This window comes from Anopheles coustani (genome assembly GCF_943734705.1).
Source record: "Anopheles coustani chromosome X unlocalized genomic scaffold, idAnoCousDA_361_x.2 X_unloc_1, whole genome shotgun sequence".
Classification (NCBI taxonomy): Eukaryota; Metazoa; Arthropoda; class Insecta; order Diptera; family Culicidae; genus Anopheles; species Anopheles coustani.
Window position 1 is genome coordinate 563,512 of NW_026525048.1, and position 14,181 is coordinate 577,692.

A 14,181-nucleotide genomic window follows, 5' to 3' on the forward strand; every position below is an offset into this window, starting at 1 on the left:
TCAATGAAACCATGTTTACAAAATGCGGGTTTAGTTCTTCAAGTAGGTGGTCGTAGATCAATAAAAAAAAAAATTTAATTTCATGTTTTAATGCTTGAAATAGTACTTTGTTTTTGAAAAATTAAAACATAATTATCTCAAGTCCGAGCAACTGACGACAAGCAAATAGGATGAAGATGTATAATTAAAGAACACATTTCTACGGGTAAACTTTACCGAAGGTGATTCCGGTGAGCTGTTTATTGTCAAATAAGCAAATCAGGGAATAAGTTGTGTTGTTTGCAACCGATCTCGCATTATTATATATTTTTGGAATGGTAAATTGCGGACCAAGAAAACTTATTTCATTTCGATATGGTCAGATGCAGATTAAAAAAAGTCTTTTGTAGCAGAAACGAACCATTCATTCAACAACGTATGAAGGTGGTTTCAATGAAACCATGTTTACAAAATACAGGTTCAGTTCTTCAAGTAGGTCTACGATGAGCAATGAATAAAATAATTTCAATTCTTGTTTTTTTTGCTAGAAACAGAACATTGTTTTTTATTAATTGAAATTTTTTTAATTCGTTATCATTAGACTTATTTCGAAGAAAGCAGGAGAAAGATGAATGTTGAAAGAACATATTTTTACGATTGCGGTTCATCGTAGGTGCACCATGGTACTGGTCATCACTGCTGATATCGGAAAAAACCACAAAACCGGAAATAAGTCTGGTTGGAAGAACCCGATCTCGAATTATTATATATTTTTGGAAAGGTAATTTGGAGACCAAAAGTTTCATTTTTATTATATATGCGCAGATGTAAATTAAAAAAAAATCTGTTACAGCAGAAACAAATAATTATTCCGTATGAAGTTGATTTTTTGACAATTGTCTTCAATTTCGTCGTGTTTACAAAGTGTGGATTCAGTTCTCCAACGAGAATAATGAAAACCAACGAACAAATTTTTAATTATTCTTGTTTGGAAATAAGTTGCTCACTCTGGTCGTTATATTTAATTTAATGATGATTCTTCCACATGATGATTTCCGAAGAGGGAGATCAACCACTGATCAGATCTTCACCATGCGGCAAGTCTTGGAGAAGATGGCAGAGTACCAACAAAACACTTTCCATCTCTTCATTGACTTTAAAGCCGCATATGATAGCATAGCCAGGGTAAAACTGTATCAAGCCATGAGCTCATTTGGAATCCCGGCTAAATTAATCAGACTTGTAAGAATGACCATGACCAACGTCACTTGTCAGGTGAAGGTGGATGGAAAACTCTCAAGTCCCTTTGCTACCACCAAGGGACTGCGCCAAGGGGATGGGCTTGCCTGCATACTCTTCAACCTAGCGCTAGAGAGGGCCATCCGAGACTCGGAGGTGGAAACTTCGGGGACCATCTTCTATAAGTCAATCCAGATCCTGGCATACGCTGATGATATTGATATTATTGGTAGAAGGCTCTCCTATGTAGCAGAAGCATACCAAAGGATCGAGCAAGCGGCGAATAACCTCGGACTGCAGATAAACGAGGGAAAAACCAAGATGATGGTGGCACCATCAGCGGCCCTGCCAACAATTGCCGAAAGCCTACGCGGGGGTGACGTACAAGTAGGTGAACGCACTTTCGAAGTCGTCCAAAATTTCACCTATCTTGGGTCAAAGGTCAGCACCGACAACAACATTGAAGATGAAATTCGCGCTAGGGTGCTGGCAGCCAACCGGTCATATTACAGTCTGAGAAATCTCTTCCACTCACGATACCTGTGAAGACAGTCGAAGCTGGGACTATACCGAACATACACATAGTACCAGTGCTCACATACGCCTCCGAGACATGGACTCTGTCCAAATCTGACGAAACCCTCTTAGCCGTGTTCGAGAGGAAGATGCTCAGGAGGATTTTTGGCCCCGTATGTGAGGAAGGACAATGGAGGAGCCGTTATAACGACGAGCTCTACGAGCTGTACGGTGACCTTACTGTCGTACAGCGAATTAGACTCGCCAGGCTCCGGTGGGCTGGTCATGTCATGAGAATGGCACCGGACGACCCAGCCCGTAAAGTCCTTTTAAGCTGTCCCCAAGGACAGAGGAGGCGTGGTAGGCCTAAATTGAGATGGAAGGATGGCGTAGACGAAGCCGCCAATAAAGCCGGGATACGGAATTGGACCAGCGTGGCGAGCGACCGTGAGCGGTTTCGGATGGAGCTTCGTCAGGCCAAGACCGCTCAGCGGTTGTAGCGCCACATAAGTAAGTAAGTAAGTATGATTCTTCCACATGACCGCAACAATATTGGAACATTTACGCTGAATGAAACAACGTTTTCTTGATTTTGTTTGTGAGCTATTGAAAAATAATAAATTCCTTTTCGTTCAACTGAAATTTCGGGAAGCAGGACAGAGAATCGATTCAATGTACCTGCCGAAAAAAGCGACGCCATTTTAAAGACGCCTTCCTACGGACGAAAGAAGCAGACGCAACCAATTTACATCAGAATAAATAAAAAGTTTCGTGCAGAAAATGGCCTCGAGTTGGATAAACGCTAGTGAGGATTTGTTCGGATCGGCGGAGACCGAACAATGTGCGAATTTCGGTAACGTTGCTGTCGAACAGTGGACGGTAGCCGAGTACGATGATTTGGTCCACCAGCTTCGAGCAATTTTGCCAGCGGAGGACGAGAAGAAAGCAGACGACCGGCTTCAGAAAATAAATTGGACTCGCGTCGCTGTCGGCAACCATACGGCCGACGAAGCAAAGAAGGCGACAAAAATGTTGTTGCAGAGAGTTGACGCGTATCGGACGCTGGACGAAATGCTCTGCATCGTACAAAAGAAAGGAGTCCGGGAGTGTTTGGGCAAGACGCCGAAAACTCGTTCGTTCGTTATATGGCGCTACAACCGCTGAGCGGTCTTGGCCTGACGAAGCTCCATCCGAAACCGCTCACGGTCGCTCGCCACGCTGGTCCAATTCCGTATCCCGGCTTTATTGGCGGCTTCGTCTACGCCATCCGTCCACCTCAATTTAGGCCTACCACGCCTCCTCTGTCCTTGGGGACAGCCTAAAAGGACTTTACGGGCTGGGTCGTCCGGTGCCATTCTCATGACATGACCAGCCCACCGGAGCCTGGCGAGTCTAATTCGCTGTACGACAGTAAGGTCGCCGTACAGCTCGTAGAGCTCGTCGTTATAACGGCTCCTCCATTGTCCTTCCTCACATACGGGGCCAAAAATCCTCCTGAGCATCTTCCTCTCGAACACGGCTAAGAGGGTTTCGTCAGATTTGGACAGAGTCCATGTCTCGGAGGCGTATGTGAGCACTGGTACTATGTGTATGTTCGGTATAGTCCCAGCTTCGACTGTCTTGACAGGTATCGTGAGTGGAAGAGATTTCTCAGACTGTAATATGACCGGTTGGCTGCCAGCACCCTAGCGCGAATTTCATCTTCAATGTTGTTGTCGGTGCTGACCTTTGACCCAAGATAGGTGAAATTTTGGACGACTTCAAAAGTGCGTTCACCTACTTGTACGTCACCCCCGCGTAGGCTTTCGGCAATTGTTGGCAGGGCCGCTGATGGTGCCACCATCATCTTGGTTTTTCCCTCGTTTATCTGCAGTCCGAGGTTATTCGCCGCTTGCTCGATCCTTTGGTATGCTTCTGCTACATAGGAGAGCCTTCTACCAATAATATCAATATCATCAGCGTATGCCAGGATCTGGATTGACTTATAGAAGATGGTCCCCGAAGTTTCCACCTCCGAGTCTCGGATGGCCCTCTCTAGCCCTAGGTTGAAGAGTATGCAGGTAAGCCCACGCCGAAACGCCGAAACCTACACAACAAGAAATGCAACAATATTCGTGTGGCGGTCGCGCTAAACGACCGCGTTGTGGAAACTCGACTTCAGCCGACCACACGCGCCACCTATCGGAAAACCAGGGAACCACCGGAAACCTATAAAAGCGCGTAGCGCATTGCGCTTCTCTCTCAGTCGGTTAGCAGTTAGTTATCGGTTATCACTCGCCCGATCGTTCTCCACTACCTGTGTTGAGACCCGCGTGCTTGGTTATTCCTTCAAGGCTCTTTCGTGTCCGACCTTCCACCGTCATCCGTGTTGGGACCGGCGTGCTAGGCTTTTCTTTCTATCACTCGTCCGATAGTTCTCCACCACTCGTGTTACGACGAACACCCGCTCTACGTGAACTTGGATAACAAATAAAAAACGGTAGATTCCCTCGAGAAATCGAAACCTCCGAGGGAACCTCCAAATTCGTAAGTCTTAAATAATCAACTAAAAGGTGCCTTGGTTTTCATTGATTGTATTATTTGTTTTGTTTTGTTTATTTCTAGCCACCACAAGCACCACCAGCAAACCAAAACAACATACAACAAGATAGCAAACCGCACCATAACACCTTACAATATTTTTTCAAAACAACACAGCACCTCAAATCTGACTTGCGCCGACCGGAAAAAGCTGTGGAAGCATGCTTATCCTGCCGCGAAACTGCCTTTTATCATCGAAGCATCGCGTTCGGAAAACCACCGGCTTACTAAGGAAGAAAAGCGGCTGTTTGACGAGGCAAACGGAAAGCCCAAATCCGTTCCGCTCACTACAATCGATTTCTTCGTCGCAAAGTACGGCCAACATAAACCACCATATACCGCAGCGAGGTGTCACCGGGCTGCAAGGAAGCGATTCCACCGACTGCCAACAGTCCGCAAAACAGCATTCGAGAAAGAACACCAGGACGCCCTGATTAGATACATCACCGAATATATGGCGTATATTGATACATGTTCATCTTTTCAGATGCAGGCGGAGTGGGAGGAGCTGGATCGGTACATGCTGGCTGTGCTACCGAAAACGGAAGCGGTGGACGAAGACCAGGCCAGATGCAGCACCGATGATTTCCACGACTTGCCGATTGCGGAGTCGACGGCGCTGGACGATGCAACCCTTTTTGGCCATTTGGATCAACGCAACAGCCGTGCTAAACGTAGAAAACCGGACAATTCATCGTCGTCGTCGAGCGTCCACTCGCTCACTCTATTATAATATGAATAATTAATTTAACTATTATTAATGCATGCCTTCGAATAATTTAATGCATGCAAAAAATGGAAAACCGCGTTCAGTTTAACGTTATGCATGCAATATAATAAATAAGTGCATGCAAATGTAGATATAGCTTATTCAATTATAATAAATGCATGCAAATAAAAAACTATTAAAACCATATCAGTCGTGTTCAATTTATTTGAGTTTTGGCTACGTTTTCCCTATTTTGGCTTTCCGCACTCTTTAATTTCAATTTCGCTGGCAGTCGATATTTATTTTGTAGTTTGAATCCACGTTTCAAAAAAAAAAAAAAAAAACACTTCGTGCATGATAAGCTGCATCTCATAAACCCAGCAAAGCATAGTTTGGAACACAAAAAAAAGCGTAGCTCAGGCTGCATCAAACCAATCCCGCAAAACGAAACTGTTTTGGAAACGTTATGCGGAGTCCAACAACATCCCGTCGAGAGCGAGAAGATCCGATGGTTTTTAGCAAAATCATGTGCTAGGGGAGACATCACTGATTTGGACCCCGTTGAGCCGGTTTTCGCTACCGTAAAAAACACAAAATCAAGCGTAGCTCAGGCTGTATCAAACCAATCTCGCAAAACAAATAAGTTTTGGAAACGTTATGCGGAGTCCAACATCATCCCGTCGAGAGCGAGAAGATCCGATGGTTTTTTAGCAAAATCATGTGCTAGGGGAGACATCACTGATTTGGACCCCGTTGAGCCGGTTTTCAGTACCGTAAAAAACACAAAACCAAGCTATGCTCAGGCAGCATCAAACCAATCTCGCAAAACAAAACTGTTTTGGAAACGTTATGCGGAGCCCAACAACATACCACCGAGAACGAGAAAATCCGATGCTTTTACAGCAAAATCATGTGTTAGGGGAGACATCACCGATATTGTCCCCGTTGAGCCGGTTTTCAGTACCGTAAAAAACACAAAATCAAGCGTAGCTCAGGCTGTATCAAACCAATTTCGCAAAACAAATATGTTTTGGAAACGTTATGCGGAGCCCAACAACATCCCGTCGAGAGCGAGAAGATCCGATGGTTTTTAAGTTAAATCAGGTATGAGGGGATACATCACCGATTTTGGCCCCGTTGAGCCGGTTTTCGGTACCGTAAAAAACACAAAACCAAGCGTAGCTCAGGCTTCATCAAACCAATCTCGCAAAACAAAACAGATTTTGAAACGTTATGCGGAGTCCAACAACATCCCATCGAAAGAGAGGAAAAAGTGAGCGAAATACGTGTTTATTAATAAACCATGCAAAATAGCCTCTTCATCGGTGTTCTACAGAAACGAAATAGTTTTTTTTTTTTTCAAAAAAAAGCGTAGCTCAGGCTGCATCAAACCAATCCCGCAAAACGAAACTGTTTTGGAAACGTTATGCGGAGTCCAACAACATCCCGTCGAGAGCGAGAAGATCCGATGGTTTTTAGCAAAATCATGTGCTAGGGGAGACATCACTGATTTGGACCCCGTTGAGCCGGTTTTCAGTACCGTAAAAAACACAAAACCAAGCTATGCTCAGGCAGCATCAAACCAATCTCGCAAAACAAAACTGTTTTGGAAACGTTATGCGGAGCCCAACAACATCCCGTCGAGAGCGAGAAGATCCGATGGTTTTTAAGTTAAATCAGGTATGAGGGGATACATCACCGATTTTGGCCCCGTTGAGCCGGTTTTCGATACCGTAAAAAACACAAAATCAAGCGTAGCTCAGGCTGTATCAAACCAATCTCGCAAAACAAATAAGTTTTGGAAACGTTATGAGGAGTCCAACAATATCCCGTCAAGAGCGAGAAGTTCCGATGGTTTTTTAGCAAAATCATGTGCTAGGGGAGACATCACTGATTTGGACCCCGTTGAGCCGGTTTTCAGTACCGTAAAAAACACAAAACCAAGCTATGCTCAGGCAGCATCAAACCAATCTCGCAAAACAAAACTGTTTTGGAAACGTTATGCGGAGCCCAACAACATACCACCGAGAACGAGAAAATCCGATGCTTTTACAGCAAAATCATGTGTTAGGGGAGACATCACCGATATTGTCCCCGTTGAGCCGGTTTTCAGTACCGTAAAAAACACAAAATCAAGCGTAGCTCAGGCTGTATCAAACCAATTTCGCAAAACAAATATGTTTTGGAAACGTTATGCGGAGCCCAACAACATCCCGTCGAGAGCGAGAAGATCCGATGGTTTTTAAGTTAAATCAGGTATGAGGGGATACATCACCGATTTTGGCCCCGTTGAGCCGGTTTTCGGTACCGTAAAAAACACAAAACCAAGCGTAGCTCAGGCTTCATCAAACCAATCTCGCAAAACAAAACAGATTTTGAAACGTTATGCGGAGTCCAACAACATCCCATCGAAAGAGAGGAAAAAGTGAGCGAAATACGTGTTTATTAATAAACCATGCAAAATAGCCTCTTCATCGGTGTTCTACAGAAACGAAATAGTTTTCAAGGGCAATTTTTACCATTAATGTGAGTAAACGATGAAGTGAAAGAGGGTGATGTGGCCGTGACCTAGTCTAACAAACGGTTTATTTTTCTCCGAATCCGAGTAGTCACACGTATGCGCCCAATACCGAACTGGTTTCATCTGGAAGGTCAATGCCACCAATGTGTTAACGGCGACGCGCGAGCCATACGAACGGTTGTTTTTCCTCAGAATTCCAGCAACAAAATGTGTGCACCGATTGAACCTGACCCTGAAACCATAATTGCATTTCAAGGGCAGTCATTCTTAAAGCTTAGGCTAACCGGAGCGTAGAACTAGCGGAATGCAGTTAAATAACCAGCGGAATGGAGTTTTATTTTCATTAAAAATAATGAATCCTGGTTTTTCTGTTTATGTTTATGTGTTGTATGTAGTCGTTCCTTCCTTACTTATGTGGCGCTCTTCGTCATTCGACTGGGAATAAGACGGGTTGATTGCAACCGATCTCGCATTATTATATATCGTTGGAAAAGTTATTTGAAGGCAATAAAGATTAATTTTATTTCAATATCCGCAGATGGATATTAAAATAAAGTCTGTTGAAACAGAAAAACATGTATTCCGTATGAAGTTTTCTTTTTGACAATTTTCTTCAATGTCATCGTGTGTACAAGATGCGGGTTCAGTTCTTCAAATAGAATAAAGACCACCAATGAACCAATTTTTTTATTATTCTAGTTTTAAAAAGAATTGTTCTCTCTAGTCGTTATTTTAAATTTAGTCATGTTTCTTTCACATAATCGCAATAATATTGGCACATTCACGCAGAAAGAGACAACGTGTTCTAAATATTGTTTGTGAACTATTGTCAAGTAATAAATTCCTTTTTCATTCATCTGACATTTTGGGAAGCAGGACAGAAGATGTCCATCTTGTCCATTGTACCTGCCGCAAAAAACGACGCCATTTTGCAGACTCCTTTCTACGGTCAAAAAAAGCAGACGCAACAAGTTTCACTCCAGAAAAAATAAAAAGTTTGGTGAAGAAAATGGCTTCCAATTTGATGAATGCAAGTGAGGATCTGTTCGGATCGGCGGACTCCGAACAAGGAGCGAATTTCGGAAACGTAGCTGCCGAACAGTGGACGGAATCAGAGTACAATGATTTGGTCCACGGGCTTCGAGCAATTTTGCCAGCAGAGGACGTGCTAAATGCCGATGCCCGGCTGCAGGAAATAGACTGGGCTCGCGTCGCTGTCGGCAACCGTACGGCCGAAGAAGCAAAGAGCGCTACCAAAATGTTGTTGCAGACAATAAACATGCATCGGACGCTGGACGAAATGCTCTGCATCGTGCAGAAGAAAGGAGTCCGGGAGTGTTTGGGCAAGACGCCGAAAACTACACCACAAGAAATGCAACAATATTCGTAAGTCTTAAATAATCGACTAAAAGGTGCCTTGGTTTTCATTGATTGTATTATTTGTTTTGTTTTGTTTATTTCTAGCCACCACAAGCACCACCAGCAAAACAAAACAACATACAACAAGATAGCAAACCGCACCATAACACCTTACAATATTTTTTCAAAACAACACAGCTCCTCAAATCTGACTTGCGCCGACCGGAAAAAGCTGTGGAAGCATGCTGATCCTGCCGCGAAACTGCCTTTTATCATCGAAGCATCGCGTTCGGAAAACCACCGGCTTACTAAGGAAGAAAAGCGGCTGTTTGACGAGGCAAACGGAAAGCCCAAATCCGTTCCGCTCACTACAATCGATTTCTTCGTCGCAAAGTACGGCCAACATAAACCACCATATACCGCAGCGAGGTGTCACCGGGCTGCAAGGAAGCGATTCCACCGACTGCCAACAGTCCGCAAAACAGCATTCGAGAAAGAACACCAGGACGCCCTGATTAGATACATCACCGAATATATGGCGTATATTGATACATGTTCATCTTTTCAGATGCAGGCGGAGTGGGAGGAGCTGGATCGGTACATGCTGGCTGTGCTACCGAAAACGGAAGCGGTGGACGAAGACCAGGCCAGATGCAGCACCGATGATTTCCACGACTTGCCGATTGCGGAGTCGACGGCGCTGGACGATGCAACCCTTTTTGGCCATTTGGATCAACGCAACAGCCGTGCTAAACGTAGAAAACCGGACAATTCATCGTCGTCGTCGAGCGTCCACTCGCTCACTCTATTTTAATATGAATAATTAATTTAACTATAATTAATGCATGCCTTCAAATACAGTGACCGGCAGGGAAAAGTGCCTGTTACAAATGGTTTGTAAAAATCTTGTAACGGAGCAGCTCAATGTAACGGGCTGAGTACCAACTGATTACTTTTGCCCGTGGAACTCACGGGTAAAAGGATATAAAGGGGGGCCACAGATGTGGCACACTCAGTGTGAAAAAATAGCCCAATAAAGGACTAATTTTTTAGTTTTTCCCACAAAAGAAACTCTCAAAGAATTCCTTTATTTCACACTCTCGTTGCAGTTGCAACATTCTAAAAAATTAGTACATTAAAAACAAAAGTTAACTCAGTAACAAGTGCTTCGCGATTGGTTTCGAAAAAAGGACGCGTTCGCGGTATGAAGTGAGAAGAAAATGACCGAACAATATTTGGCGGGATTCATCGGCAGCGTACGCGATGGCGTCGGCGCAAGATGCGCTATGCCGGAATACCCGGATCGGGTCACATCACTTCAAGGCGGATGGTTTTCTCGAGCTCGATTGAATCGAGCCGACCACCAAACCCTACTTACTATAGGGAGCACGAGCTGGAGCAAAGCTATCAGCTTAGATTAAGGCAAGTTGAGCTTGCCGAAATAGAGCTCGAAAATAGAAAACTCGAGCTAGAGATGAAGAAACGCATCGCAATGGAGCAAGCGATGCGCACACGGTGGGAATGCGAAATGGACGCACTGGCGCAAGCGGAGCGCCATTTTGCACACACCACAAAACACAGCACTTCAAGTGCAAATGCACTCCACACTACACACTCACACACTTCGCGACACCACACGGCAAATGGCACTGAATACGGTACACGGAACACTAAAACACCTTTGGAAGCAGTTCGTCCAAGTTATGTTCCATTCACGGAGGAGCAAATACGCGCACGTAAGGTGATGGATTGGAGATTGCCGGTATTTTCGGGGTCGCCGAAACAGTGGCCGAGGTTTATCGAAGCCTACGAAAGGTCAACGAAACTGTGTGGCTTCTGCGACATCGAAAACCTCCAGCGCATGAGAGAAGCTCTCCAAGGAAAGGTGCGCAAAATGGTTTCGATGTCGTTAATTTTTCCCGCGACGGTTCATCTTGCGATTGAACACTTGAAATTGCGGTACGGCAGGACAGAGTTTAGTGAAGAAGGTTACCAGAGCGGAACGAGTGCGATGCAGAATAATGTCCTGAAAGAAGAATGCGAAATTAATCATTCTTCGCTACCACTGATGCCCTCCGTGACGGGACAAAACCAGAACGATACCGCGCTTGTGTTTACCGAACTGGCGCAGCATGCACCATCTGTATCGCCCAAGGAGTCTCGTGTAACGGCGGCAACACTAGCAGCCACGGCAGGTACAGTTACTTCAGCAACGCCTTTGTTCGTGGCAGCGGGTACGGAAAGGTCGGAATCCACCGAAGATACTCCGGACCCATCGATCGTGTCCCAATCGGTGCATGTTACCGAGCATCCGGCACAACGGGAGCACTTCACTGCGATCGTTATCGCACCTGGCATTTCGGATAGCACCATTGGAGATGAGCCGGACGAGGACACTAACGGTGGCGAGTTTCAGTCATCATTGGCTGCTTTGTCGATTGATCCGGCAGCACCAACAAGTAACGAGGTTGACAAACTCGCATTTGATAATTCCGTTGCCGCTGTGCTCACGCGCCAACAGCCACCTTTGGAGACCGTCCAGGAGGAAGGACCGCCTGCGCAGCTTGACCCGTCGTCAGCGCTGCAATTTCACGCCGCTGATAGTGTTCCTGGTTCAACGGAGCTGCAGCGGCATCCCACGATCGCGGTTGCCGAAGAAGCGGCTGCGATGAGTAGCAGCGTCGAGATGAATCCCATCGGAGCCAGCGGTCGGAGTAGTGTTGCTATCAATCCCGGTAGTTTTATTCGAATTTCGGCTGCTTTCCTAGCGGTGCTCGGTGTGATCAGCAGGCGAATCGCGATCTCACTGGATGGAGAATTACGTCGGCCAAAACCACCAAACGATGTGCCGCCAATCCGTGCGCTCAAACCACCTGACGAGCGCATTAATCGGGTCGCTGTGGCTGGAGCCTAAAAGGAAAATAATTAGCGACAATTTTGACTGGCACGAATTTACCCGGATTGTGGATGCTGTCCTGTTTGTAAACCGCGTTGCTTTGACAGATGGCTGGCCCGTAACATTAAGCTGCGATTGTCTAAGTAGCACACAACACAGGGGTGTGTGTGTGTGTACTGCCGAGGAGAATGTTACAAATGGTTTGTAAAAATCTTGTAACGGAGCAGCTCAATGTAACGGGCTGAGTACGAACTGATTACTTTTGCCCGTGGAACTCACGGGTAAAAGGATATAAAGGGGGGCCACAGATGTGGCACACTCAGTGTGAAAAAATAGCCCAATAAAGGACTAATTTTTTAGTTTTTCCCACAAAAGAAACTCTCAAAGAATTCCTTTATTTCACACTCTCGTTGCAGTTGCAACAGTGCCCACTTCGAATTTTGTTGATTTTCGCTCAATATTTTTTTCTCAACCCAACTAAATATACTGCAAGTATTTTTCGTAAATTGTTTAACATATTTCATATAAGATCCACTAATGAGTAAGCGAAAACAAACATATTTTGATTTCGAGAAAAAAATAATAAAAAAAGTATCTAAAAAAACAGTGACATGGAAAAGTGCCCATTAAGGCTATTTATTAATATACATAAAAACAAATAATAATAAATACATCTTAATATTTAATGTGCCCTCCTTTAGCTTTTAGCACTTGTGCAAGGCGCTTTGGCATGCTCTGCACTAGGTTTTTAAGGTGTACGGGATTTAATTCATCCCAAGCGCGCAAAAGAGCCTCAAAATATTGATTTTTGTTTGAAACACCAGTCTTGTTCACCCTGGAATCAAGAATTGCCCACAAATTCTCAATCGGGTTAAGATCCGGGCTCTGAGGAGGCCATTCCAAAAGTTTTATACGGCAAGACCGGAAGAAAGCCTTCGTCTTCTTGGCAGTATGTTTTGGGTCGTTGTCCTGCTGAAAAACGTACTTCTCTTCAAGGCCCGTCAGGATCAGTGAAATCTCCAGATTTTGTTGCAGGATGTTTATGTTTATGTTGTAATCTGCAGTTTTAACACCGTTAATGTTCCCAAGGCTCCTCCTCCCCCCCCCCCCCCCCCCCACCCACCGGACGAAAAACAACCCCAGAACACCATATTGCCTCCTTCATGGCATACTGTGCCATGGATGTGGCGAACCTGCAGCAATGCCTCCTTCGATCTGCGCTGTATACGTTCATGCCATCTTCGATTAAAAAGTTCAAATTTTGATTGGTTACATCACAGAACCGTTTTCCAGTACTCTAGAGGCATAGCAGCATGTTCCTCAGCGAGCTTAAGACGCTTGGCCTTATTGGTCATGCTCATATAAAGAAGCCTCCTAGCAAGTCTGCTCTGTAACCCGTATGCAACAAGCCGACGACGGATAGTTCTTTCGAAAACTGATGAGTGAAGTGTTTCCATGACCTCTCTGACAGTTACTTTTGGATTTTTTTGATCTCACGAATGATCTTAGTGTCCATGCGTGCATCTGTTTTGCACATGTCTCCCCTACCAGGGCGATCCGCCTACGTTTAAAATTTCATTGTGATTTTTCCTACCGCTGCCTTGTGGATTTCGTGCTTTGAGTGAATTACTTTAATGTAAATGAGTGTCATAAAACTTGACATAAACTATTCATTTTATGCAATATAATTTCTTGAAACACTTAAATTAATTAGATACCAAAACCTGATATTAACAAATTGTATATCAACAACCAAACATGAATTAAACACGTGATCAAACATCAGAAATGGTGCTAACAAACCTAAAAAATATTAAAACACAATAAATTGGTTGGCCCTCAATGGAAAAGTTTATGCAAAACTCGAAATTTCAAAGTGGGCACTTTTCCATGTCACTGTTTTTTTAGATACTTTTTTTTATTATTTTTTTCTCGAAATCAAAATATGTTTGTTTTTGCTTACTCATTAGTGGATCTTATATGAAATATGTTAGACAATTTACGAAAAATACTTGCAGTATATTTAGTTGGGTTGAGAAAAAAATATTGAGCGAAAATCAACAACATTCGAAGTGGGCACTTTTCCCTGCCGGTCACTGTAATTTAATGCATGCAAAAAATGGAAAATCGCGTTCAATTTAAAGTAATGCATGCAATATAATAAATTAATGCATGCAAATGTAGATATAGCTCATTAAATTATGTTTTTTTTACAATTTTACAATTGTTACAATTTTATTAATGTACCCTCGTTAATAGAAAAACTTATTCAATTCTCAGTAATGCATGTAATTTAGTAAATAAATGCATGCAAAGATAGATATAGCACATTAAGTTTTTTTAATGCATGCAAATAAACAAACATCACTTATTAAACATTCG